Raw genomic sequence first — 26,863 nt, forward strand, 5'->3', positions numbered from 1 at the left:
GGAGAAGGAACTCCTCATATCACACTCTGGTGGCTCTGCCCTGGTGACTTGTGCCCAGCCCTTCCTGGCGAGAAGGATGTTTGGACTGAATGAGGGGGTGTGGGTAAATGAGGTGGAGGGGAGAGCCCCTTTGAGGACGGAAGGAATTCCCAGGGTATTGTGGTGTAAGGTTCCAGCAAGGGTGGGATTAAACACTGGCTTTGGCCCAGCTGTGTGGGTGTGGGGGTTTCTGGCCCCAGCACTTTGTCTCACAAGCCATGGGGCTCCCTCCATTCCTCTGGGGGAGGAGACAGAGGGGAATCTAGGAATCCTTGAAAGCAACCGGATTCCATGCAGTTCCCACACCCACAGGCTTGTCCTACGCCCAATAAGGGCCTCATCCCGCTCACAATATAGGAGTAAATCCCCCGTGACTTCAGCAAGAATATCCCCAGGCAGGAGAGCAGGACCCTGCAGGGCAAGAGTGACACAGAGAAACACAAGGGACCAGGAGAGGTAGAGAACAAATGAGAGATCAGAAGCCTGAAACAGAAAAAGGATATGTGCATGTGTGAGGGAGAACCGAAGCGTTTTCCTACGTGAACAGGAAAGGACACACGTTGCAAATCAGAGGGGGGGCTCCTCCCCCTCCCAGCTGCCATGTCATCCCCAGGAGGGAGTGCTGAAGGGCTGCTGGCCAAGCTGAGGCGCTGGCGCATAGAAAGCACATAGGCCAAAGATCTGTGGAGTTTGCAGCCCCGGAGGATGTCAGATCACCTGCCCTCATGGCTCCATGCCCCAACTGCCCCTCCTCAGTCCTGGCAGCCTGGATCACTCAGCTGGATCTTGGCTGCTGCACTCTCATGCCCTGTCCTTGGTGGAGAAAGGCTGTGGAAGGGGACTTGCGCCTTCTCAGGAGTCTACAAAGATCACATTGCTGGCTACTCAATGGCTGTTCAATGATGCCTGCCCCTGGCTGGCCAAAGCACAATGCATGGAGCTGCATTTGTGCACAAAGGAATGAGGTGGATGCCCTATTAGCTACCTTTCCCCGCTGCATGCCCCTCCCCCATTCTGTCTCCCCTCCCCGCCATGCCCTGCAATGGATCCCACCTGGCCCAGTGAAAGCACCAATGCAGAGCTGTCGGATGGCTGGATGCAAGGATCTGGCTCAGTTTATGCTGAACCCTGCTTTGGATTTAGGGTCAGATTAGTAGAGACACGCAGAGACTTCAAGGTAAAGTTGGGTCCCAGCTCTCCTCCGGCGCCTAGTTCCCTTTCGCCAATGGCAGCATTAGGACAGCAACACCAACACAGTTAATGGGCTCTGACAATGAGTAGGTTTTGGAGCACAGCTGAGCGGACCTGCCTGCCGGTATTACACATTTGCTCTGATTGGTCGTGCCGTTCTTTGGTGACAGCTGCCACTTGGAGGAAGCCGAGGCTGCTGGGTACCCCCATCCACTCGCTGGATGCATCGATTCTGACAGAGGCTGTCCGCCCCCGTGGGCGAGTGCGAAGTGGGGGAGGCAGCTGACATCAGCAGGTTTGTGCTTCCCTCCGCTCCGGGTTTCTGGGCTGACATGCCTCAAGATAGACATGTGGGCTGTCAGTCAGCCAACCTAGCCTGTTCATGCACTGCATGCACCTCGGGTGTGCTCCACAGCCACTCTCGGTGCCTTCCATTCTGCCAACAGGGTACACCCACCCCCATGCCAGGCACAGACCAGTTTCCCCACCACATCACATCTCCTAAGATGTCGCGTTGCACTTACACAACGCCTGCATGCTCATGCCCAGACACCTCGCTAGCCCAAGGGCACACCCCAACCCCAGAGGGCTCAGGAGAGATCAGCAGCAGAATAGAGAGGCTTCTGTTTCAAACCTGTCCCAGGCTAACAGTGAACCACAGTGGTTGTTTTCTGATTGCTGCTAGTAGCCGCTGAGAAATAAGTGGACAGTGTGAGCCCAGTTGCTAGTGGTCTGGGGTCTGCATGTCCATTGATGCTCTTTGGCCCTCTTGTTGGCTGTCCCAGGGGAGAGGCAGGAATGAAGCTGCTTGGGACTGTTGATGACACCAACACTTTCCAAGGGACTGTATGGCTACCACCGAGAGCTTCCTCAATTCCAGGATGGAATTTCTTATCAAAACCAGGGAGCCCCATCCCACAATAGCCTGGGGGGTTGGGCACCCCGCTAAGATTTAAGGCCCTGCTCTGAATCAGGCAGAGCAGAGATCTGATGCTGGGGTCTTGACATCCCAGGTAAGCAGCCTGGACATTGGGCTATTGGCCATGCTGGTAGCTCGCTCTTGTTTTTCATGAAAAAGGTTTGTCCTGGTGCAGAATGGGAAGACCTTTGTGGTTCAGGAACATCATCTCCTGCCCGGTTCTAGTCAGGAAGTCTGAATCCCTCTGGAACCCCTAGGGGTGGGGCCTCCAGATGTAGGGTTGAGGCACAGCAGCAGAGAATTTTGGGGACTCTTGTCCTGCCATTGCTGATCTTGTAACAGTTCTGGGGACAGAGGACTTCACTCTCCAGGGCTGTCAGGCCAGTGCCATCCAACAGCAGTAAAAGTCACTTTTAAAAACCCCAAATCAAGCAACTAAGGCAGCCATAATTACACCCATGCAACTCTCCACAGTCTGCATGGCTCTCCACCCCCATGCTCTCAAATACCTACACAGATAGAGCCAAAAACAAAACAAGTACAGATCAAGAGAACTCTGCCTTTCCTCTCCAGGCAACGATGAGGGGCCTTTTCATTAGGGACAAAGAGATGCAAATATCCTGAGTCATCACATGCAACTAGCAAGGTAGCACTCACCAGAACAGGGATCTAAGTTCCCTTGTGAACAGCCCTACAGAGGGCAGAGGCCTTGCATCAGAAAAATCCCAATCAATCAACATATAAGAAAATAAACAAGTATGGTTCACTGGTGGTGTTGGATGAGATGGCGGGGAGCATTCTGACCTGGACTCCAATTTTCACCCAGAACTCAAACTGAACCAGAACAGAACTATCTCAGAAGTTCCAAAAACTGAGATAAACATTGCTAAGATTTCCACTGTTCCAGCTGGAGCCAAGACTGGAGCAGAAGTGCCACAATCCCTCCAGAAAGACCTTTCTCCAGGTACATTCAGGAGCAGCAAGCACTGGAAATCTCACAAGAAAACTCTTTTTGAAGCTCACCAAAGGTTTGCATTGTTCAGATGGGCACCGAGGGCTGAGGCCTCAGTACCTCATGGTCTAATGGCAAGCACATGAGTAATCCCATTGAAATCAATGGAACTACTTAAAACATGCTTAAGTGCTTTGCTAAATTGGGGCCAGAGCAATCAGCAGCGTGTGGGATCAAGCCCTTGGGTTCTTCTCCAAGCCAACCCCCTAAACTTTCTAAGGTTTCTACATGCTTAATAAAAGGTGATTTAAGTCTTCCCTGGTAATTAAAAACATCACAAATGCATTTCATTGGCATGTGGGATCCTTACATATCTTACCTGCCTCACTGTGTGTTTGTTTGCAAAGTACTTTGAGAGCCTGGATGGTAGCTCCCATGTAAATCGAAAGCATTTATTATTAGTGTCTATTATTACAGTTTAATCTGGTTCAAATGATACCATGCACAACCATACCCAGAGTGCACATGGAGAGGAGAAAGCCACAGAGGGCACAGCAGAGGATTTGGGCTGATGAGGGGCAGGAGAGGGTTGGGGAGAGATCTTGGGGACAGGTACTGATTTGGACTTTCAGAGAACAGAATGAGAGAACCAGGCTGCTGTACTTCCCATAAGCAAAAAGTCAAACACCTATATTTTTAATCTAGAGAGTCTTCATTTAAAATTCAGGAAAACTAGCAAAGAAAGAACGAATGTAATGTATCCATGAGAGAGCATAGTGCATGTGACTCGCTCTGCAACATTCCGCATCTGAATTGAAACACAAACTGACTGTTGTTTCCCAGCTTCACCCCTACAGGAGGCAGGGAAATCCTCCACATTTAAAGGTGCGGTACACAGACAATAGAGAGCCAACATCTCCTTCCTGGAAAGCACGTGGTCCAATGAGACAGCCAGCAACATGTGATAGATAAAGCAAAAGCTTCCTTAGTTTGCTCCCAACCCCCTCCCCCCCAAAAGTAATTCCAAGCATTGGGGAAGGAGGAAGTGGGACAAACGAAATGAACAGAACAAGTATGAGGAAGTATGGTGAGAAACAACTTCATACAAAAAAAGACAGAGGGACGTGCCTGCAAATGGAAGGCAGAGTGTGAGGAAAGTGACTGAAATAATAAGTGACGGATGGATGCCTTTGAAGGGGACTCGAGTATCTTAGGTCTCCAGTCTGACCTACTTAAATCTGTCATAATCTGATGCAGAAACATCCTCCAGATTCTAAATATAAACTGCATTCTTTTTTATTTAAATTGCTTCCCTCTGCCACCATGAAATAAAACTCTAATCAATAGCCAGTGCTACTATATTGCAGATACCCACTGGGCTTTTGGGGACTGCTGAGGGACCCTCCATCTAACAGGGGGAATGCCAGCGACCCAGATCCCTATAATCTCACAAAACAAGCAATGCCCAGAACTGGAAACATTGGGTATATCTACATTGCAAGCAGCAGCGGTGCTGCAGCATCTGGAGACATACCTGCGCTCACTTTGATCCAGCTAGCTCCAATAACAAACAGCGAAGCTGCAGCAGCACAGGCTGCACAAACCCACCCAGGAGCTTTTATACGTAGTCCACGAGTAACCCGTGCTACCACAGCTTCACTGCGATTGTTACTGGAGCTAGCTAGATCAATGTCACCCCTCTGATTGCAGTGTAGGCACACCCTTAATACAAGATGTGCTAAAACCCTGTCACAACAGTGTAACTTGTTGGTAAAATACTGCACTAGCATCCCCTTTCACAGGTGGACGCTTGGCAGCAGATAGCTACCGGGAGTAGGGGGGCAGAGGCAGGGCCGGTGCAAGGATGTTTTGCGCCCTAGGCGAAACTTCCACCTTGCACTCTCCCCCGTCCCCAAGCCCCTGCCCTGAGGCGCCCCCCCCTGCGGCAGCTCCCCACCCTGGGGCACCCCCCCCGCTGCAAGCCTGGGAGGCGGGAGAAGTGAAGCAGCCACGGCATGCTCGGGGAGGAGGCGGAGCAGGGGTGAGCTGGGGCGGGGAGTTCCCCTGCGTGCCGCCCCCCCCCCCTTACTTGCTGCAGGCGGCCCTCCCTGCACTCCCCCTGCCCCAGCTCCCTCCACCTAAATGCCGGTGGCGACTGGGGCGGCCGAAGATCCGGCCGCTGTGGTCACTGCCGAAGAAAATGGTGCCCCCCAAATCCTAGTGCCCTAGGCAACCGCCTAGGTCGCCAAAATGGTTGCACCGGCCCTGGGCAGAGGAGAGCTACTTTGTGTGCTGCCCTGTGGCTGTGTAGTGTTTACTAGCTTTGTGTTTGTGAGCAAGGCCAGGGGATGTTGCCTTGCAGTGGCTGGTTCACAGAGAGATTATGGGACCTACTACTGGTTATGAAAAGTTATGAATGGGATTATATGACAGGGCTGCCTGTAACAGCAGGGGATTGGACTAGATGACTCCGAAGGTCCCTTCCAGTCCTGTGTCCTGTCAGCTAAGGGCTTCTCGTTCTTGCTGATTACAGTGGGAGACAGACTGAGCCTCTTCAGATCAGGCCCTGTGTAACCTTCCCCTGAACAAGGATCCTGCTCTGTGTGGTGCCAGCTGTCTCCTAATCATGGTGGTTAATCTACTGCCTCTTCTCCCTGCTGGCTGCCTACTTCCTTAGGATGCCCCAACAAAAACACCCCTCCATCTGCCCTGCCCCAAGGAGATACCCCTGTGGCCTGGAAACATCATGCAGCACACAGTTCCACAGCGTTTCATCCTGTGTATGGGGCTCCTTTAGCCTGTCCCATGTGATGTTCATTGGAAGCTAAGCCTCCTAGCGGGTGCCCTGCTGCATGGCAGTTACAGTCTTTGCCCAGGAGCACTGAGCTAACCAGGATGTTAGTCTACATGGGCCGTCTAGCCTCATGGGTGAGGCATTTGCCCGGTGTATAAGTCGAACTGTAACCAGGGATACTGTAGTTCCAGGGCTTCTTGCCATCCTCCGCCTTTTGCAGCCACTGTAGCACTCACATCTATTCTTTGTGGCCAGTGACTTCGAGGGCCTGCAGATCATCCCAGACTATGAAGCAATAAAACATCCATTGGCACATTGGAGCTGAATCCTGCACCAAGGGGAGTTTTGCCACAGTCTTCAGTGGCAGCTGGATGGGGACTCAAGTTGGCATTCTTAAAGGGACACTGTCAGGGTAAATAGACTATATAGAAACAAAACAAAACCAAAGGGTCAAGTTTTCAAAAGCAACTAAGCAATTTAGGAGCCAACCCTTTAGCCAAGCTTCCTTACCTACATTAGAAATAAGAATATGGCTGATTAGAATGGAAATAAATGTAAAAAGTGCATATAATTAGTGAAAACTCCATTACATTTTGACATTTGTCTCAGCTATGACAATGAAATTAGATGAATTAGTTTCCCTTTTGTTGATAGTCCACTCCCACTCAGTTTCCTTGGCAGGTTTGCTGTGCTGCAACTGTTTGAATTGATAAGTATTTTTAAACTTGTGGAATCTTGGAGGGAAAAAAAAATCAAAGAAACTTTTAATGGGCTTAAATTTTGGGCCAAATTTAAACTGACAAATTTCCTGCAAGCAACAGGAGAGGCAGAAATTCTTATGCAGCAGAGAGAAAAAGAAAGACCTGACAGGGAAAATGCATTTAAGCTTTTAGGAAGGCATTAAGCATAATAATCAAACAAAAAGAAAAACCCTATCAAAACAAAGGCACAAAACAAAGGTCTGAGCTTTTTTTAAAGTGTTTTTGAGTATTTGTAAAAAATGATGCTTCAATAGATTTCAAGCTGAAATCCTCTCTTTATCTTTAATTTTCCATTTGTGGTATTATTTGGTTGGTCTCCTAAGCCACGGGGTCTTGTTTCTGCTCCCTGATTGGATAACTAAAGCTTTTATTTTATTTTATTTTCCTCTTTCTGACTGAACACTTTTGGTGTGAAGCTTTGCACAGATACATATTTGCACAACTGTCAGTGAGCTCTTCACTTTCTGTGAATGTTCTTGTGAACAACAACAAAATCACATGAACAAAAGAAACAGGGTTCCATATGACCATCAGAATAAATAATGGTGTTTATTTGCACCCAGGCTGGTGAATATGTCTGTGCAGCATTCACCCTGCTGCAGGGAGAGAGTAGAACAGTTCATTTTGGAGACTCATCCACCCTTTGGTCTCTCTGCTGCAACTGCCAGAAAAGGGGCCCACCAGTGCTATCTGCAGTGGTTATTGTGCAATATTCACACCTTGTCTGTCATCTAGGAACTTGATTGGGACCCACTCTGACCAGCTGTCCACTCTTGACCTAGGCTGGATTTGCATGCTAGAATGAGAAGGCAGCTACTAATTCCCTATGCCTTTCAGTGTCTGCAGTAGGAAGATCTTTCTATTGATGATGGTGATGAATTATTTATTAGTAATACAATAGTGTCCAGAGTCATGATTAAGATCACAGCACCATTACGTCCTGGGGAGGACACAAACACATAAAACAGTCCCTACCCCCAAAGACTTTATAATCTACATAGACAAGACAGGCAACAGGTGGGAGCAATGAAGGATTGTTAGAAGACCTAACACACTAAATTTCCCATGCTCTCCCCAGGTAAGGATTAGCTCTTGTTGGCTCCTGCCTTGCTATCATGGTGGAATGCCTGTTGGTAGGTAATAATGTTTACTCCCACACTGATGCCTTTAGTTAATGGAAGCACTCTGAAGCCCCTTGTGCCCTGCTGCCCCTTTAAATGCCACCCCAGCTTGGCAGCAAGCCGGCATCCCATTGTCTTGCAATTTGCAGAGCGGCTGTGTCACACTGAGGTGATCAATTTGTGCCTCAGCAGTGCCAGGTCTCCCATGTATGAGTGCAAGTCATTTCATTAAGGCCCAGTCTGCATGGCCAGCACTGGCCCTCTCTCATCAATTTCGTTCCGGTAATGGATCTCTCACCGACCCCTGCTCCTGGCTGAGCAGTGCAAAATCTGCTAATTTGATTGCAGTTCAGCATGTTGCCTCTTCCAACAACAGAATTTTATGGGTGGGAGTAAGGGGCTTACTTGAAATTATTCCCTTTAGATCCATTAAAGGGATGCTAAGTGCTTTTCATAGTTACTCTCCATTAAAGTTAATCTCTCTGAACCTGGAAATCAACATTTCTTTCCCTTTTCATTTGGCAAGTAGTTAGATTTTTCATCCACTCCCTCACCTAATCCCCATCCTTGTGTTTCTTGCAGAGTGTAGGGGTCCTGTTCTCCCTCCACAAAATAGAAGTAACTTCCATTGACTTCAATGGCTTGGTTCTACTGTCTACTGTCTCCATCCACCCCTTCCCTCTGACTATGGTATTGCTATCTCTTTCACCCAAGTGGTTAGCCAATATTGGGGGCTGTAGACTGGCCGGACTCACCCCTGTGGTGCCTCCTGCTGGTCTCTCAGGGAATTAGCTCATTCCAGCATCCGGAGCACCCTCTGCAGGCTGGTGATCCATCTGTCCTCTTGGCCCCTGTGTCCCTCCCTGGACCCCAGTGCTCTTTTAACTGGGGTGCTACCCCTCCCAGGGGAACCCCCACCCCACTATCCCCACTTTGCCTCAGTATTGGCTACTGCCCAGTCTCCATCTAGCCCCTGTTCACTGGGGCAGACTGCAGTATCAGCCACTCATCATCAGCAAAGGGGTTTGGACTTGCTGCCTTTGCCTACCCCTGGGCCGCCCCCTGCAACACCCAGTACCTCTTGGCCTTCTGCTAGGCTACAGCCTGGGGCTTTCCAGGCAGGAGCTCCCCAGCTCCTCTGCCTTTCCCCAGCCCTGCTCCCTCAGGTACCCGGTCTAGCTCCCTGCAGCCAGGCCCATCTCCCTCTACAGGCAGAGGAAGAATCTCTCTGGGCTCCTGGCTCACAGCCTCTTATAGGGGCCAGCTGGGCCTGATTGGGACCTGGCCACAGCTGAGCCTACTTGCCCCAGTTACAGCCCTCTCCTGGGCTGTTTTAAGCCTCGGAGGGCAGGCGCGGGTAACCACCCCACTACAGGGGCCTTGTCAGGTTGTTTCCATCAGGTGAAGAAATGATGATATGAGTGAGATATGATCTTTGATGCAATCCTGTTTATTAACAAAAAATGTGCACTCAGTCCTGTTTTCCTGAACACAGTAGGAACAAACGGCAGGGAGCTTCCTTACTCACAATTTCTCAGCCTGCCTTTCCACAGACCTGCGCACCAAGTAGTGCTGTCCTTCTGCAACCTCTCGGGGGCCACACTCAGCCCTGCTTCTTTCGCTGGCTACCTCCCTCACACACAGCTTGCCAAGCAATCCCCTAGCACGTGCATTTTCAACCAGTCCCAGAGAAATGCCTCAGGCCACGTAGCTTAGTCCTGCAACCCAACTGTTGGGTTGACTGCCTTGGGCAGTAGCTTCTACAGTCTCTGGCTATCTTAAGGGTGATTAGACTGCACATTAGCTTCAATGAAGCATGTGATTGATTGTCTATAGATCAAAGACTCACATGATGACCTCCATTACCATCTTCCAAAAGAACAATATCTGTCTTAGAGCTAATGTAGATTTTTTACAGAAAGTTTTTTGTCAAAAAAGACCTCTTTTCAAAAATGAAACTTTGTAAAAATTGTCAATATTATCAACATTTGCCATGATATTTAACCAAATTTTTTGTTGAAATTGTTTTTTAATTCATTGCAGAAATTTGTCATTGACTGAAAACTTCATTTTCTTACTGAAAGCTTGGGTTGATAAACAAAATATTCAAAAGTGAAAAAAAAATCAAAGTTTTTTCCTCAGTGAAATTGTTTTCCCATTTTCCAACCAGCTCTACTGTTATCTAGTCACTCATTTCAAATATGTGGCCTTGATATTCATGTGTTTAGACATCTTTCTTTTGACCATTTTACTCTACTCTTTCGATAAATACCTATCCACTACTACTAACAACCATCTCTTTACTACTCCTGAGTAACACACTTCTCAATAAAACCTTTTTCCTGCTCCATATCATCCTGTGTATATAGTGTTAGTTTCTAGGAAGATGGTGCACAGTTCTGAAAAAGGTTTCGACTATGGATTGGCGGAATCGGGACTAGCTTCTGAGTTCAGATTTGACAGCACCAAACTGTTCATTAGATTTTAGTCCAAAGTGGTGGTGATTATTATACATTATTTGCTAAGCACTGAAGACATGCTCTTGCGCTATACAAGGCACAAACCGTCCTTGCCCTGAGTAGCTTACAGTCTAACAGACAAGTACAAAGAAGAGAAGAGATGCTATGAGACATCATGATCTTCTTCCCAGGGATGCTGGAACAATTTGTATAGTGGGGGTGCTGAGAGCCATTGAACCAAACTGTAAACCCAGTATATAATGGTGCTTCTTTCTGGTGCTGTTGTTGCTGGAGAAGCAGTAAATCGTGGACTGGGGGCGGGGTGGGGGGGCTCTTGGAAGCATGCCTGGGGAAAGGACAGGTATCCTCAAGCACTCTGAAGCCCCTTGTGACCTGCTTCCCCTTTAAATGCCATCCCAGCCTGACAGCAAGCTGGCATCCCATTGTCTTGCAATTTGCAGAGTGGCTGGGTCACACTGAGGTGATCAGTTTCAGAACCAGAAGTAGAAAACAGGTCCCTTCTGGTGTGGTTTTAGTGTAAGAGATTCAAACATGAGCTCCACTCCCTGGAAATTCAGGCTGCTGTTGCAGGGATTGATCTGAAGTTCTGGTTCAATCCAACCCCTACTGTCAGTTTTTCAGGACAGATTCCGCTCCCTGTTACACCCATCCAAAGCCAGAGTTAATGGATTTACTCTAGATTTACTCCAGCATAGCTGAGGTCAGATTCTTGCCCATCATGTGTATGTAATATGGGCCAGATCCCTAGCTTGTGGGAATCATCCTAGTTCTATTGGCTTGAAAGGAGCTATGCCACTTTCCAACAGATAAGCAGCTGGCTGTGTCTGTTTACAAATATAAACAAACAGGCAGCTCCTCCCTGAGTTAAATTGGCTCAGCTACATAAATTGCATGGAACTACGCCGACTGGCACTAGCGGAGGAGGTAGCCAGCCCAAATACAGTATTTCTGCCAGTTACTGGCAGTGATGGGTGAATGGAACATGAAACATATCAACTATAGACATAGTGGGCCAGATCCTCTGCTGGTGGAAATCCCTGAAGTCAGTAGAGTTATACTAATTTTCAACAGCTGATTTGGCCCCTGTCTGGATAAAGGGTAGCTATTCACTTAACAACAGGAATTATGGTGTGTGTGGGGGGGGGGAGGGAGGGGTTAAAATTTCCATTACATTTGAAGCACATGGTAATGTTTTCTTAGGGTCCTATTTGTCAGGCGTGATTGCAGAGCAGTATGTGTATCAACATTCAAAACAACCAGCGACAAGTCAGGGGAATAATTGAAAATGTCACACAGTGCCAGATAGCTGGAACAATTAGATCAACAAACTGCACATTGGTGTCTTTGCAAGTGAGGCCAAGATTCTATCTAGGTATTTCTTTTTCCTCTCCCTCACCCCCAAAACCTGAATGCGTTCAGGTCTCAAAATAACGGACTTTCTTTTTTCATCCTCCACTGTTGCTCACAGTTTTGCTGGGGAGTGAATTACAGTCTCTGCTCCTTCTACCACAAAGTCTGATTTCAGGGGAATAAAATCTCTCCTCCAAGCCCCAGTCAAGGCATCGAGGGCTGCGCTCTGGGAAGAATATAGGAGAGGGAGCTAGATATGTGGTTCTGTTTCCTACTGTGTCCAATCCAGGCGAAGATAAAGGTAATGCAATTACGTCAGTCACTTTTTAGCTCCCTTTGCAGACTCTAGGATCCCTTTTATGAGGCACGGTGGCCATTTTCCTGGGGTTTCCCCCATTTTCACAAATGCTGGTATCTTTCAGCTGTTTATTTTTCTTAATTATTTCTATAATGCCTATTACTACAGTATGGAAGTACTGAACAAATTAAGCTAGATCTTCCTACTGTTAAGAGAAGCAGTGTGGCAGGCTGGAATTGAGGAGACGTGTTTTTGGGCCTTGACAGTGGCCTGCTGGGAGATCTTGGGCAAGTCACTTCCCTTCTCTGTGCCTCAATTTTTCCATCTGTAAAATGGGGGTAGTAATACCAATCTATATTAAAAAGCAATGTATGGATGAAGAAACACTGCACGATGCTGGCTATTATTATTGTTCATGGAGAAGTTGCTCTTTGCCCTGGTCGGATTAGAGATTTTCTTTCTAGATATTGTGTGCAGGGACTCCCTCTCATAATCAGTTTAAAGGATTCTGGGGATCAAATCTTCCATAATCCTTGGGGATCTGTTATTGCCTTATTTTCCAGACCCCTTAACCTCTTTCCACGTTTCAAGTACCTGATACCACCTGTCAGCCTGAGGGTTATTTTCCACAAGCTATTGCAGCCTAGAGTTTGCAATGCTCAATAAAAAGAAATGGGCCATCCTGCCTCCAGGAATAGCCAATGTTACTGGGCAAGGCAACACACACACTCACACCCCATAATGAGACTAGCTACCTGGGCAGTGATCTCATCTGTGGGTCTCATTCATCAGAGCTAGCGCACACATGTTTACTCAAGGTGGAAATTTCACCTCCAGATCCAGAGCAAGTTTTGCAGTCTGGCTGCTCAGAGCCTGGTTAGGCCGACTCAAATGCCAATCACCTGGGTTAATGCTGCAGTAAAGACGAACCCTCATAGGCTAAATTTGCTCCTGCCACATGAATTTGGCCTGTTGCACATCTAATATATTTTATAGAAAAAAAACAACAACATGAAAACTTATATTTAACAGAGTGGCTCAGACTTCATTCTCAAGGCCTCTTTGGTTAGCAACTTGCTCATTAACTATTCTGATTCCTACAACTGTCCGTGCTATTTTCAACTCTTTGCCAAATAGTTTTGCATATTTGCTGTTCCTGAACTGTTTGCAAGTCACTATCCATGCAGTGTGATTTAGCTGACCAATCACAAGTTATCCTTTCCATGCCCTGCCTGGGTGACAAGTGATTTTAAACAGGTGAATAATGGCTGAGACATTAATGTAGTAGTAAGTTTCAGACTAACATGTATTTGTGCTTATGTGACAGTTTGAGGAAGGCAATATGGTAATGGCAGGTACAGGGTATCTTTCCTTTTCCTGTACCTCAGTTTACTGTGGTTTAATCTTCTCATGACTTTGATATATAGATTAATAGATTACAAAGCCAGAAGGGAACAATGTGATTGTAAAATCTGACCACCTGTCTAGTACATGTCATATTAATGTGTTTGAATGAGAAGCTCTTTCAGAAAAAGAGCCAATCTTGATTTAAAAATTGCCAGTGCTAGAAAATCCATCATAACCCTTGGTAAATCGTTCCATTGGTTCATTATCATCAGTGTTAAAACTTTACTCATTACTTCCAGTCTGAATTTGTCTAGCTTCAACTTCCAGCTATTGGATCTTGTTATATCTATGCCTGCTAGATTGAAGAGCCCATTATCAAATATTAATTCCTCATGTAGGTACGTCTAGATTGTGATCAAGTCACCCCTTCATCTTCTCTGTGTTAAGCTAAATAGGTTGAGCTCCTAGATTCCATCACAAGATACGGTGTATATATTATACAGAATTAAATCTCTAATAGGAGAATGACACAAATATCTACAAGGAAAACATCTATATATAGCAGTTTACTTATAACCATTGAAACAACTGTGAATATTATCAACTGACTCTTCTCATAGACTCAAAGACTTTAAGGTCAGAAGGGACCATTATGATCATCTAGTATGATCATCACCCACCCACTCCTGTAACAAACCCCTAACCTATGTTATTGAAGTTATTGAAGTCCTCAAATTGTGGTTTAAAGACCTCATGGTGCAGAGAATCCTCCAGCAAGTGACCCATGCCCCATGCTGCAGAGGAAGGCAAAAAACCTCCAGGGTCTCTGCCAATCTGCCCTGGAGGAAAATTCCTTCCCAACCTCAAATATGGCAATCAGTTAAACCCTGAGCATGTGGGCAAGACTCACCAGCCAGACACCCAGGAAAGAATTCTCTGTAGTAACTCAGATCCCACCCCATCTAACATCCCATCCCAGACCACTGGGCATACTTACCTGCTGATCAAAGATCAATTAATTGCCAAAATTAGGCTATCCCATCATACCATCCCCTCCATAAACTTATCAAGCTTAGTCTTGAAGCCAGATATGTCTTTTGCCCCCACTACTCCCCTTGGAAGGTTGTTCCAGAACTTCACTCCTCTAATGGTTAGAAACCTTCATCTAATTTCAAGTCTAAACTTCCTAATGTCCAGTTTATATCCATTTGTTCTTGTGTCCACATTGGTACTAAGCTTAAATAATTCCTCTCCCTCCCTGATATTTATCCCTCTGATATATTTATAAAGAGCAATCATATCTCCCTTCTGTCTTCTTTTGGTTAGGCTAAACAAGCCAAGCTCTTTGAGTCTCCTTTCATAAGACAGGTTTTCCATTCCTCAGCTCATCCTAGTAGCCCTTCTCTGTACCTGTTCCAGTTTGAATTCATCCTTCTTAAACATGGGAGACCAGAATTGCACATAGTATCCCAGATGAGGTCTCACCAGTGCCTTGTATAATGGTACTAACACCTCCTTATCTTTACTAGAAGTACCTCGCCTGATGCATCCCAAGACCGCATTAGCATTTTTAACGGCCATATCACATTGGTGGCTCATAGTCATCCTGTGATCAACCAATACTCCGAGATCCTTCTCCTCCTCTGTTACTTCCAACTGATGTGTCCCCATTTTATAACCCAAATTCTTGTTATTAATCCCTAAATGCATGACCTTGCACTTTTCACTATTAAATTTAATCCTATTACTATTGCTCCAGTTTACAAGGTCATCCAGATCTTCCTGTATGATATCCTAGTCCTTCTCTGTATTGGCAATACCTCCCAGCTTTGTGTCATCTGCAAACTTTATTAACACATTCCCACTTTTTGTGCCAAGGTCAGTAATAAAAAGATTAAGTAAGATTGGTCCCAAAACCGATCCCTGAGGAACTTCACTAGTAACTTCCTTCCAGCCTGACAGTTCACCTTTCAGTATGACCCATTGTAGTCTCCCCTTTAACCAGTTCCTTATCCACCTTTCAGTTTTCATGTTGATCCCCATCTTTTCCAATTTAGCTAATAATTCCCTATGTGGAACCATATCAAATGCCTTACTGAAATCGAGGTAAATTAGATCCACTGTGTTTCCTTTGTCTAAAAAAATCTGTTACCTTCTCAAAGAAGGAAATCAGGTTGGTTTGGCACGATCTACCTTTTGTAAAATCATGTTGTATTTTGTCCCAATTACCATTGACCTCAATGTCTTTAACTACTTTCTCCTTCAAAATTTTTTCCAAGACCTTGCATACTACAGATATCAAACTAAGAGGCCTATAGTTACTCGGATCACTTTTTTTCCTCTTTCTTAAAAATAGGAACTATGTTAGCAATTCTCCAGTCATATGGTACAACCCCTGACTTTACTGATTCATTAAAAATTCTTGCTAATGGGCTTGCAATTTCATGTGCCAGTTCCTTTAATATTCTTGGATGAAGATTATCTGGGCCCTCCAATTTAGTCCCATTAAGCTGTTCGAGTTTGGCTTCAACCTCAGATGTGGTGATATCTACCTCCATATCCTCCTTCCCATTTGTCATCCTACCATTATCTTTATGCTCCTCATTAGCCTCATTAAAGACTGAGGCAAAGTATTGTTTAGATATTGGGCCATGCCTAGATTATCCTTAACCTCCACTCCATCCTCAGTGTTTAGTGATCCCACTTCTTTCTTTGTTTTCTTCTTATTTATATGGCTATAGAACCTTTTACTATTGGTTTTAATTCCCTTTGCAAGGTCCAACTCCACATGGCTTTTGGCCTTTCTCACTTTATCCCTACATGTTCTGACCTCAATAAGGCAGCTTCCCTTGCTAATCCTTCCCATATGAAGACATCAATTTCAGGGGTTTTTACTACTTGTTATTCTCATAGTTCAAATGAGAAATATAATTATGCATGCACAAATACACTTCCTTTGGTCTCTTCTCTGGGAGATTTGAGCTTCTGAGACATTGTGAAATGGTGTCCAATCCCTCTGTAGGGCACACCAACTCCTCAATGTCTGGGAAACAAGTGACAGTCCCACAGCCTCATTCTAACTCCCATTGAGTCTCTGCAATGTCAGCCTGCATTTGCACAGCCTGCGGCAATTCTAGCAATCTTTTTCTCCAGTGAGGTGAGAGAGCCTGCAGTCTAAATGCAATACACTGGCACGGTCTCTAGAATACAATCTTTACAGCAAACCCTCCTGGTTCCTGTGCTGCTTCACTACTGAGCCCTGAGTCCTCCTTCTCCATTCTATCCCCCACTCCTCTTCTTTATAAACTCCTCCCCTTGAGTTCCCATTGGTTCCTCCCTTAGTGGGTGACTCTGAGTATGTCCTGCCAGACTGCCTGCCCACAATGGAAATCACCTGAGTAGCTGCAAGCAGCTAATGCGCATGCCTAACAGCCACCATACCCAGTTTCTGGGTGACACTAGCCCACCGTTTCACATGTGGCCACCATGGGGTTTCTCTGGGCAGTGCGGGGGAGCGGGGAAGCATCAGCCCCTCCCGTTCATCCCCCTTGCTCCTGCATGCGCCACCTCTCTGGAGACACAGGTGGGACACATAATGCTTCAGGAGCAAGGTGAGGCGGCGAGGAATGGGTGAGAAGGAGAGCGGCAAGGCAAGCAGTGGGCAGGGGGAGGCCCTGGCAGAAGAGCAAGGAGCCAGCAGCAGGGTGAGGAGGTGAGCGGAAAAGGGGAGCTGGCTGCGGGGAGTGAGGAGGTGAGCCGGGGTGTGTGTGAAGAGGCGAGCGGTGAGGCAAGCACCGGAAGGTGGGGGGTGAGGAGGAGACCAGAGAGCCAGCAGCAGGGTGAGGAGGGCTGATGGGGGTCTGGCTGCGAGCGGGGGAGTGAGGAGGCGAGCAGCAGATGGGTGGGTGTGGGTGAGGAGGCAAGCGGTGAGGCGAGTGCGGGGGGGGGTCCTGGTGGCAGAGTAAGAAGGGGAGTGGCGAGCAGAAAGGTGACGAGGTGGGCAGAGGGGTCTGGCTGCGAGCGGGGGAGTGGTGAGGCGGGCAGGGAGGTGTCTGTGGCAGGGGAGTGAGGAGGCGAGTGGAGGGTGGGGGAGTGAGGAGGGACACAGGAGGTGGGCGGGGGGGTCAGGAGGTGAGTGGAGGGCACATGGGCAGCAGATGGAGCCCCCCTTTGGGGAGGCTAGCCCCTGACTCCACCCCTTCTGCCCATGCTCCCCCTCCAGAAGCTGGAGCCCCAAGACCCCCTGCGCCTGAAGCCACAAACCCTCCACCCAGAGAAGCTCCCAAGCTTCCCCTACACCACGGCCAGAGGAGCTCCAGGCTGGACAAAGCCCAGAGCCCACCCCGGCCCTTGTCTGGAGGAGCCCCGGGCCAACTGCAGCTGTGCATCTCCTCCCTTCCCCGCCCCAGACCCAAGTCACTCAGATATCTTTTTTCATTATTATTTGGACTTCTATTATGTCAAAGCATTTTTTAATTTACTTCAGAATTGTTTTACAACCATTTTTACCAAAAAAGCAAAAGAAACAATCATAAAAAAGACAAGAACGTGCAAAACACCTAATTTGTGTTTCTATTCTGTTAGGTCCAGTGAAGAATAGAGATAACTGCATGATTTTTATTACTGAGTCTGCCAACTCCCCATCCTCCCAAACTTTACATAAATAAATTTCAATTATTTAGATGTATATATGTGCATATTGCTTTATTAACTTTAGGAAAAATAAATTATAGGCAACGTGTCAGTGCGGCCACCAGCAAGAGTTGGTGGCCACACTCTGGGGCCATGAAAAAATTTGTTGCGAGAGTCATCCTGCCTGGCTTTGGCAAGATTGCAAGTACATCGAGCCCCCTAAAATAATAACAAGAATTTCATATCCTTCCATGGTTCCTTCCCATATTTACACCCCAGAATGCTGTGGGTTACATTGAGATTTATGTGCTTTTATTTGTAAAATATTCATGAATCAGGGTTTTTGGTTTTTTGCTTTTTAACCTTTTGACCAGCTATAGCATTTACAAGGAAAGCCAAAAATAGACAATATGAGCCAGATGCCATGTAGATAAGCTAACAGTGGGGGGTAGAGGGAGGTGTCAACATATACTGACATTTAAAGTCCTTGATTTCACAATCCGCACCTTGCATTAGACAGATTGTTGGGAAGTTCTTTGTATTTAATTCTGCTGTGCGTAAAAATGTGTATATCCATGGAGCAATGTGTAGCTTTAATGGTGTGCTTGAGGCACAGTGAGAGCTTCTACACTCATGTCTTGTCCCTGACGGTCTGTCTTGATTGCTAGTAAAACAAGTTCAGTGCTCTGGAGAAATACTTACCTACATCAGTAAAACTACCACTTTGTCTGGCATAACTGCCTGTCTCTGGTCAGAAGAATACTAGGAGTGGAACAGTAAGAGCTTCAGATCAAGATGGAGGTTCTCTTCCCCTCCCCCACTCCAAAACAGGGCATGGGGAGCTAGGATCAGGATAGCTGAGGTGTTGCTAATGTGGATGGGAATTCATTATCTGAGGTGGAGGCAGGTTCATTAGCGGCCAGTACCAGAATAGCAGGGGGGCTGGGGGTCAAGGCTGAGGTTCATTTTCAGAGCTACACAGAGGAATCTTGCACAGCACCTGTCTATTCCTGCCTCCAGTCCTCACCACTGGACTCTCATTTACATAATATTGAAAATTTACCTCAGAAAATTGTAAAATAAAAGGGAACTAGAGCAGCAACCTGGCGGTGTTAGTGCGAAGAGCTGCAGCAGAACCCCTGACTTGTAAGAAAGTCTCTCCTCCCTCCTTTCCAGGGATTTAGGTGCACCAGTCCCACTGAAAGTCACTGGAATTTGCACTCCTAAATCCCATGGATGTTTCTGAAGATATCCCCCTGGTAAAAGACAAGGCTAAAGCTTTTCAAACCGTGGTGCCTAAAATTAGACTCTTAAACCCACGTGTCAAGTGGGATTTTCCAAAATGCCCAGTGTTGGTCTAACTCTGCTCCCACTTAAATGGCTGCTGCAGCTGTCTTCCATGAAAGCCATGCCAACTGCCATGGCAGTTAGGCCAAGGCTGAGCAGTTTTGCAAATGCCACCTGAAGGCATCTTACAGAGTGGCTTGGTTTTCAAAGGTGTTTAGTACCCAGCAACTCCCATTGACTTCAGGGAGGTGCTGTATGCTCAGCAGTTTTGAAGATCAAACAGTTGATATAGACACCTAACTATGGATGTAAGAATTAAACTTTAGGCACCCAGTTGGGATCAATCTTGGCTGAAAGCTTCAGAACATGAATGGGCACACTGGGTCAGACCATCTGGCAGCTAATAGCCACTGGTGGCCATATCCTCCATGAACTTATCCAATTCTTGATTGAACCCCGTTATACTTCACAACATCCCCTGGCAATGAGTTCCACAGGTTGACTGTGCATTGTGTGAAGAAGTACTTCATTATGTTTATTTTAAACCTGCTGACTGTTAATTTTATTGGGTGACCCCTGGTTCTTGTGTTATGCGAAGGGATAAATAACACTTTCTTAATCACTGTCTCCACACCAGTCATGATTTTATAGATCTCCATCATATCCCTCCTTAGTCATCTCTTTTCTAAGCTTCTATTTACATGCTAAATAGAATGGGTAGAATAGTGTACAACTGGAATTCCATCTCTCCCTGTCCTGCTTCAAACACGAGGCGAGTAGGCTGCATTGCCATTCATTCCCCATGTCTTTTTTTTTAGTGTCCCAAGGCTACATTTCCTCAGGCGCCGCACTAATTGCTCTCTGCTGGGTGCCCCAGTTTCACAGTGCTGTCTGATTACAGGGTTCGATAAATCACCACCTGGTCGGTTTATTTTTACTGGCTCAGCTGGGTTTCCCTTTGTTATTCCCCACCCCAATGCTAGTTGCAGCTGAACTGAAATAGGCTTCCTTTTATAAGTGCCTTTAAGAAAATAAAGTTTCCTTTATGTGAGAAAGTGATAAGCACCTCTTTGACTATGGTGTTTCCAAAAACTAGTCCCCAAAATGAGGCTAAAGGAAGAGCCAGGATATTTTAGGAAGGCATCAGCCCAAAAGGTTGAGCACTAGATCTTGCTCCTACAAAGACTTAAATGTATGCTTAACTTTATGCACAATGAATAATAATCATATCTAGCTCTTATATAGCACTTTACATCCGTAACTCAACCTGTGGAACGCTTTGCCAGAGGATGTTGTGAAGGCCAAGGCTATAACAGGGTTCAAAAAAGAACTAGATACATTCATGGAGGATAGGTTCATCCATGCCTATTAGCCAGGATGGGCAGGGATGGTGTCCCTAGCCTCTGTTTGCCAGAAGCTGGGAATGAGTGACAGGGAATGGATCACTTGATGGTTACCTGTTCTGTTCATTCCTTCTGGATCATCTGGCATTGGCCACTGTTGGAAGACAGGATACTGGCCTAGATGGACCTTTGGTCTGACCCAGTATGGCTGTTCTTATGTTATGTTCTTAGACCTCAAAGCACTTTACAAAGGAGTTCAGTATCATCCTCATTTTACAGATCGCCAAACTGAGGCACAGAAAACTGAAATCACTTGCCCAAGGTCACCCGGTTCTGTGTTCTAGTTCAGTTCTCAATCCACAAGGCAACACTGCCTCCCATTGACTTATTTAGTTCCATTGACTAAAGTCTTTGCAGCATCTGATTCTTGGGATTGTGTGGAACTCTGCATTTCATTCTGCAGGAGTCTGTGGGAACTTTCTCTTGGGGCTGGGGCTGAATTTCATTTTGGGGTCTGGGTTCAAACTGAAAAGTAATTGAAACTGTAGAGTTTCATCTGTTTTTTGCATCCAAACTGGGAATCTCAGTTCTGCACCCCAGTGATTTTTCATTTTAGGGTGGGGAATGCTCACTTGTGAATCCATAAGGCATGGACCTGTCCCTATGATTCCAAGTCAGACTCCAGTTCAGAAAGGCCGTATATTCCTCTTTCTGGACCGGATGACACCTAGTCTAGATTCTCACAGGAGCTGTGTATGTTCAGCATCAGGCCACTTCGCTGCCTGAATTTGGATTTAGGTGTCTAGCCTTAAAAGTCCACAGCAATAAAGATGGGCCCAAGGTGCAAAAATGTGGGTCTAGATCCCAATCTGTGCACGGTCTGGTGTGTTTTGAAGGCAACATTTGAATGGAATCACAGATGGTGAGTGTGATACCATCAGGTCCTACTACCCTTAATATGCTGAAGCCAATCAGAAAAATGCGCATTCACATGCAAGTACAGTTCTTAGGCTCTTCAGTTGACTTGCTGAATGTTGATTGGCCTTTTTAAAAATGCCTTTTCTCCTTGCTATTTTATGATTCATTAATTGAAACTTTGGGGGTAGGGGGAGAGAAAGCTTTTTGGTCAACTTGCTACCAAGCTGACAGAAATTCTCTTTGGTGTGACAGGGGATAATGCTGGTGGAATGACCAATATCCCCAGTCGGGAAACCCAATTCTAATCTAAAAGGCAGTGTGTGTGTTTAGCTCAGTTTGCCTTGTAAGTGTTTTAGGATACCTTGACTATGAAAAGCACTCTCTCCATCCAAATTTCATTCCATCTCCTTCAGGCAAGAAAGCAATTTAGTGTATAAAGTATTTCAGTGGGACATTTGAAATTTCATTTGCTGAAATTGTCCTTAGACTTTGAAACCATGCTGAAATATGTCAAGTGAAGGCAATTTCAAAACACTTACCTGTCCTCTTTGTGTGAGCCTCAATACCAAGAAGGTTACCATGACAACAAAGCCCACTCTCCAACTGGTCGAATTAATTATTTGTTTTCAAATGATGTCACTATTAGCTGTACTTCAACCAAATTGCGCAAACCATCTCCATAGACAACAGAACTACAAAAAGCCCAGTGATGCAGGCCAACAATTATGCTCTAAAATTAGCAAAGGAAGTAAAATGTCATAAAACAACAATCGCTAACCTATAAAAATATATAAAAGGCCATTAAATAAAAAACAAACTCTAAACTTCTTCATATGTATAAAAAGAGAATAGGTCTGACTTTGATCAAATTTGGGCTCACCTAATTAATACAATTGCAGGCAAAAATTAGTCCACTTACCCAATTTGTGTGCACAATCTGAGTCCAAATTAAGCATGCAATTGTTCTCACGTTAATGGATCCAAAGTTTGTAAATATGACTCCCAACATGATCTGGTAGCAGTTTTTTTGGCATGTCTCAGAATCTCACTTTACAGCTCTGCTCTTTGTGGATTCTGTGTTGGATCAAAGAGCATTAGGGCAGATGTTCTGTATTGCAACCCACATCATGACATAGTCCCTGCACAGACAGATCAAACATACAGGATGGGCCAGATCCTCAGATAATGAACTCTGGTGTATCTTCAGTGAATGGCAGAGCTGGTTGGACATTGGAAAATGCCGATTCATCACATTCAAAATGTTTTGCAGGAATTTGCCAAATTAGATCTGATGAAAGATGGATGGATTTTGAAACCTATCTGCCAGTTCATCCACCCAGCTCCATGGCAATCTACCTGGCAGACTGCCTCATTATCGGGGCTCTATGGTCTTCCAGGGACCACAGCTCCAGGAAGGCCCAGCCATCCAGACTGCCCCAGCATCAAGGACCCAAGGACTTCCAGGATCCTTGCCATAGAGCTGGAAGCCCTGGCAGCAACAGCTGAGCTTAAAGCCTTAGAACTTGGGCTCCCTGGTGAAATTTTGTTTCAAACTCTTGGACCTGATGCAAACTATCTGAGGTTTGCACAGGAGTAGTGGGAAGCTGTTGTGGAGAGGAGGGCACTGAGGAACCTTTTGCAAAGCCAGGAGCTTATACCAAAAGGATGGTCTTCCCCTTAACCAAAAGGGTACCAGGCTGTTGCCAATTGCAATATGCTTAATGCAGTACCAGCTTTCAGATCAGACCAGTGATAGGAACAGAGGGTTTGTGATACCGGTTCAGATGATTGGCCCATCAAGGCCAGTATCTGCTTCTAGCAGTGACCAACTCTGGCAGTGAATTCATAATGCTACATGTGATTAGAGAGATGTCACAATGACACTTATAATGATCTATATAGTGCTCCTTTACTACCTATCCCCAAACATTAATACATAAACAATTTCATCTGGTTGGGAGAATTCTAGTCATGATAAAAGGGGTTTGTTCACGGATCCACTTATTCCTCAGCAGTAGGGTTGCCAGGCATCCGTTTTTTGACCAGAACACCTGGTCAAAAAGAGACCCTGGTGGCTCTGATCGGCACCGCCAAATGGGCAGTTAAAAGTCCAGTCGATGGCACAGCGGGGGCCCACAGCTAAGGCACTCTCCCTGCCTGCCCTAGCTCTGTGCGGCTCCCGGAAGTGACTGGCATGGCCTGAGACCCCTAGGCGCATGGGCAGCCAGGCTGGCTCTGCACACTGCTCCTGCCCTGAGTGCCAGCTCCACAGCTCCCATTGGCTGTGAACCATGACCAATGGGGGCACTTGCAGGTGGAGGACAGCGTGTGGAGCCTTCCTGGCCTAGGGGCTGCAGGGACTTGGTGGCAGCTTTCTCTGAGCCATGGTAAGCGCCACTGGAATCCCGCACCATAACCCCCTGCTCCAGCCTGGAGTCTCCTCCCGCACTCAAACTCCCTCCAGGACCCTGCAGCCCACACACTCCTTTTCTGTGTAGAAACTGCTAAGAGAGGGACTGAGACAGCTGCTTGTGTCAGGCATGGGCCATCACATACCATCCGATGAGAAAAGAATTCTGGGCATGACCAAAACAGACCTGGATTGACCTGGATCACACTGGCAGGAGAGTGGTCTATGCTGCCTTTAACTCCCACAGCCAGTTCTGTACTAAACTGGGCAGACACTGAGGCTGAGTCTTGCTTACTCCATTCCTGTTCTTGTGGTAGATACCAGGGTGTGTGTGTAGAAAATAAAGGTGGCTTTAAGTCTTTGCATTCCCTGTATCCTAGGGCCATGTAGTGATCTAACTAAGCTCCAGTGTGAGTTTCCTATGAGCCCTGGAAAGCAGAGAATAGCCATAGTGCAGTGCAATCCAGCAACATATTTGGCATACCCGTGATCCACTCCCTAACCTGGGGCCTGTGAGTAGGTCCTTCTGCCTATTCTACACTTAGAAGGTAGGTTCTCTGTAGAGGAGTGTTTCTTAGGGAACCATTTCTGCTTACAGTCAGGCCATATCACACTGCCTGAGTGGTGTCAAGGGGACTAATCATAGCTGAGAAGCCAGCCTATTGAGAACCAGGGGCAGTCTAGGGAAACTATGCTTGTAGGAGGAGAATCTGCCCTGCTTCCTATTCTTCTCAGGATTTACAAGGGTGGAATTTACTTCCTTAATTTTAGCTAAGTGTGAAAATGAGGGGGTGGGGTGGGAAGGGGGGAGGGTCATCTAAGATTTTTTGACACCTCCAGTTTAAATGAACAATATTTGTTTCTTGTTCAAAGGCATGAAATTCCCCAATTGGGTTTCAATAAAGACTACAACCTGCCATCCGTGAAATTATGAAGAATTAATAAAAAATAAGTCCCATAACAATTAATTTAAGTGGGCTTCATGAGACACACTAGCAAATTAAAAGAAAAAAACCCAGCTGCCACGTTCCTTTAAAAGCAGTCCATCTCTTTAAGCAGCGATGGAAACAGAGAGGTTGACTTACCTGCCCAGTCAGTGACACACACCAGGTCACTTTTGCAACATGGCTATCAGCCACAGCAGGCTCAGCAATGCTGATTATAATCAGGGTCTTATTTTTGAACACAATTGACAATTCATAGAGTCTGTGATTGGAAATGCTGGTCCCGATGGGAGCATTGAGAATGCAGTACTGATCAGTCCAGATGCAATCTTCTTTTAAATTCTAGCAAACAATATCCCAGAGCCCAGTACATTCTTGTGGCTACTATCTGTGATGAGCTGAGTGCATTTTTTGGTACTTGTGAAAGCAAAGAGGCTGATACTGATTAGAATCAAGCATAGTGCAGGCAATGCTCTATACCTCCTTAGAGTTGCTCAGCACCTTCCAAAATGTGCCAGGCTAGCTTTTCCGCTTAGCTCTGCCAACACGACTAGTCTCAAATCGCCAATACTTCAGGATCTTCTCATAACATTCATTGCATCCAGTTCCTTTTCTGCTACTCCCTCTGCCATTTCAATTAATACATCAGGCCAACATAAGTAAGATTTAAATTGCAACATACCCGCCATTCAAATTTAAGGTTCTTCCCACATCTCTCTATGCGTTCCTTTCTCCTGCCCTTTGTCTGGCTTGTGTAGCTGGACTGTAAACTCTTTGGCGCTAAGTCAGCTCACTACACAATGGGGTCTTGTTGTAGGCTGTAGCCCTTCTGCTGGCTTATCCCAGCAGGCCCCTTTAAATTGCCCTCACCTGGTTCCACCCAGACTGGCAGCAAAGGCTTGTGAAACAAACAGAACACCATAGAAAACCTACATAACAAAAGTACTTTCCTCCCAGGCATCTCTGCTAGGGCACAGTCTTCCAGCCTTCCTTCACCACTTAGGGATCAAGTTAAACCATCTCAGTCCTTTCTCCCCTGGGCAGGGGGAAGTCTGCAAGCAAGCAGTCCTTCTCCTGCTAATGGCTCTCTCCTATGAGGGAAGAGGCAGATTTATAGGCTGCCCTCTTTTCCAGAGCTTGTCCTGATTGGCTGGGAGAGATGGGAGCCATGTCCCACTCTACACTACAAGGCTCCCTATCCTGAACCCTTAAAGAAGCAGTAGCCTGGGGTTTATCCTCAGACACTAACTATTATCCTGGAACCACTTCCTGTCTCTAGCATCTGTCCCTGCCATTCAGTAGGTACTCATCTGCTCCGGAATTCCTGATTTGTTCTCTGGCCTTAAAGGACTAATGTATCCTATTACAGGCCTCAGTTTTGATTGGAGTCTCTTGTCATTCCTATAATACAAATAAGTAATAACATTATCTGTTGTTTCTAATAAGCCTGTATCTAAGCACCTGCTCTACCAGTGCAATTAACACTCTCTCCTGCTATGCCTTTTCCTGCTGAATTCTCCTGGCTCTATTTACTTTCATTAGTACTTCACTTCTTTGGACAATATCATCTGTCCCTCTTTATTCCTTATTCCCCAAATTCAAATAAATAAGCAACACTATAGCGAACTTCTTTTCATCAGTGTATTTTTGCCTTCAGAATTAGAAAGATCTTCCCACACTTAGCCCAACCCTGTGGAGTTTTGGCTAAATAAAAGCTGAGTAACAAACGCGTAAGGACTTCAGGTTACAGCAGCCTAATTTTTCTTTCTTTCTTTCTTTCTTTCTTTCTTTCTTTCACACTCCTTCTTCAGGAATAAACATATGAGCCCCCAAGTCCAAAGGCCATGTTCACCATCCATCTGCCACAGCAGCTGTGAGCCTGACCGTCCCTTATTCTCCTATGTCATCTGAATCTTGGAACAAGAGGGTGGACTGAGCTGAATACTGCAAATTCAAACCATAACTTTTCATTCAAGGTTGCAATATGTTTGGAGATATTGTCCCGCCAGCAAGCCCCGGTGCAGCATCCAGATGGCATGCAAGGAAATCCAGGGAGGGAGAATGGTGTTTCGCTCCT

At 46.2% G+C, this 26,863-nt stretch overlaps 1 protein-coding gene across 2 annotated transcripts in view; it reads right to left on the minus strand.

Moving 5' to 3' along the window:
• The window catches only part of GABRE (gamma-aminobutyric acid type A receptor subunit epsilon), a 111,894-nt gene extending 89,884 nt beyond the window's left edge, over positions 1–22,010 (minus strand). For both annotated transcript variants that reach the window (XM_045029185.1, XM_045029183.1), the window contains exon 1: positions 21,972–22,010. The gene's annotated coding sequence lies outside the window, so the exon portion shown is untranslated. The remainder of the gene's footprint in view (positions 1–21,971) is intronic.
• Between the last annotated feature and the right edge of the window lie 4,853 nt (positions 22,011–26,863).

The sequence above is a fragment of the Mauremys mutica genome, chromosome 9 (assembly GCF_020497125.1).
Source record: "Mauremys mutica isolate MM-2020 ecotype Southern chromosome 9, ASM2049712v1, whole genome shotgun sequence".
In the NCBI taxonomy this organism is placed as follows: Eukaryota; Metazoa; Chordata; order Testudines; family Geoemydidae; genus Mauremys; species Mauremys mutica.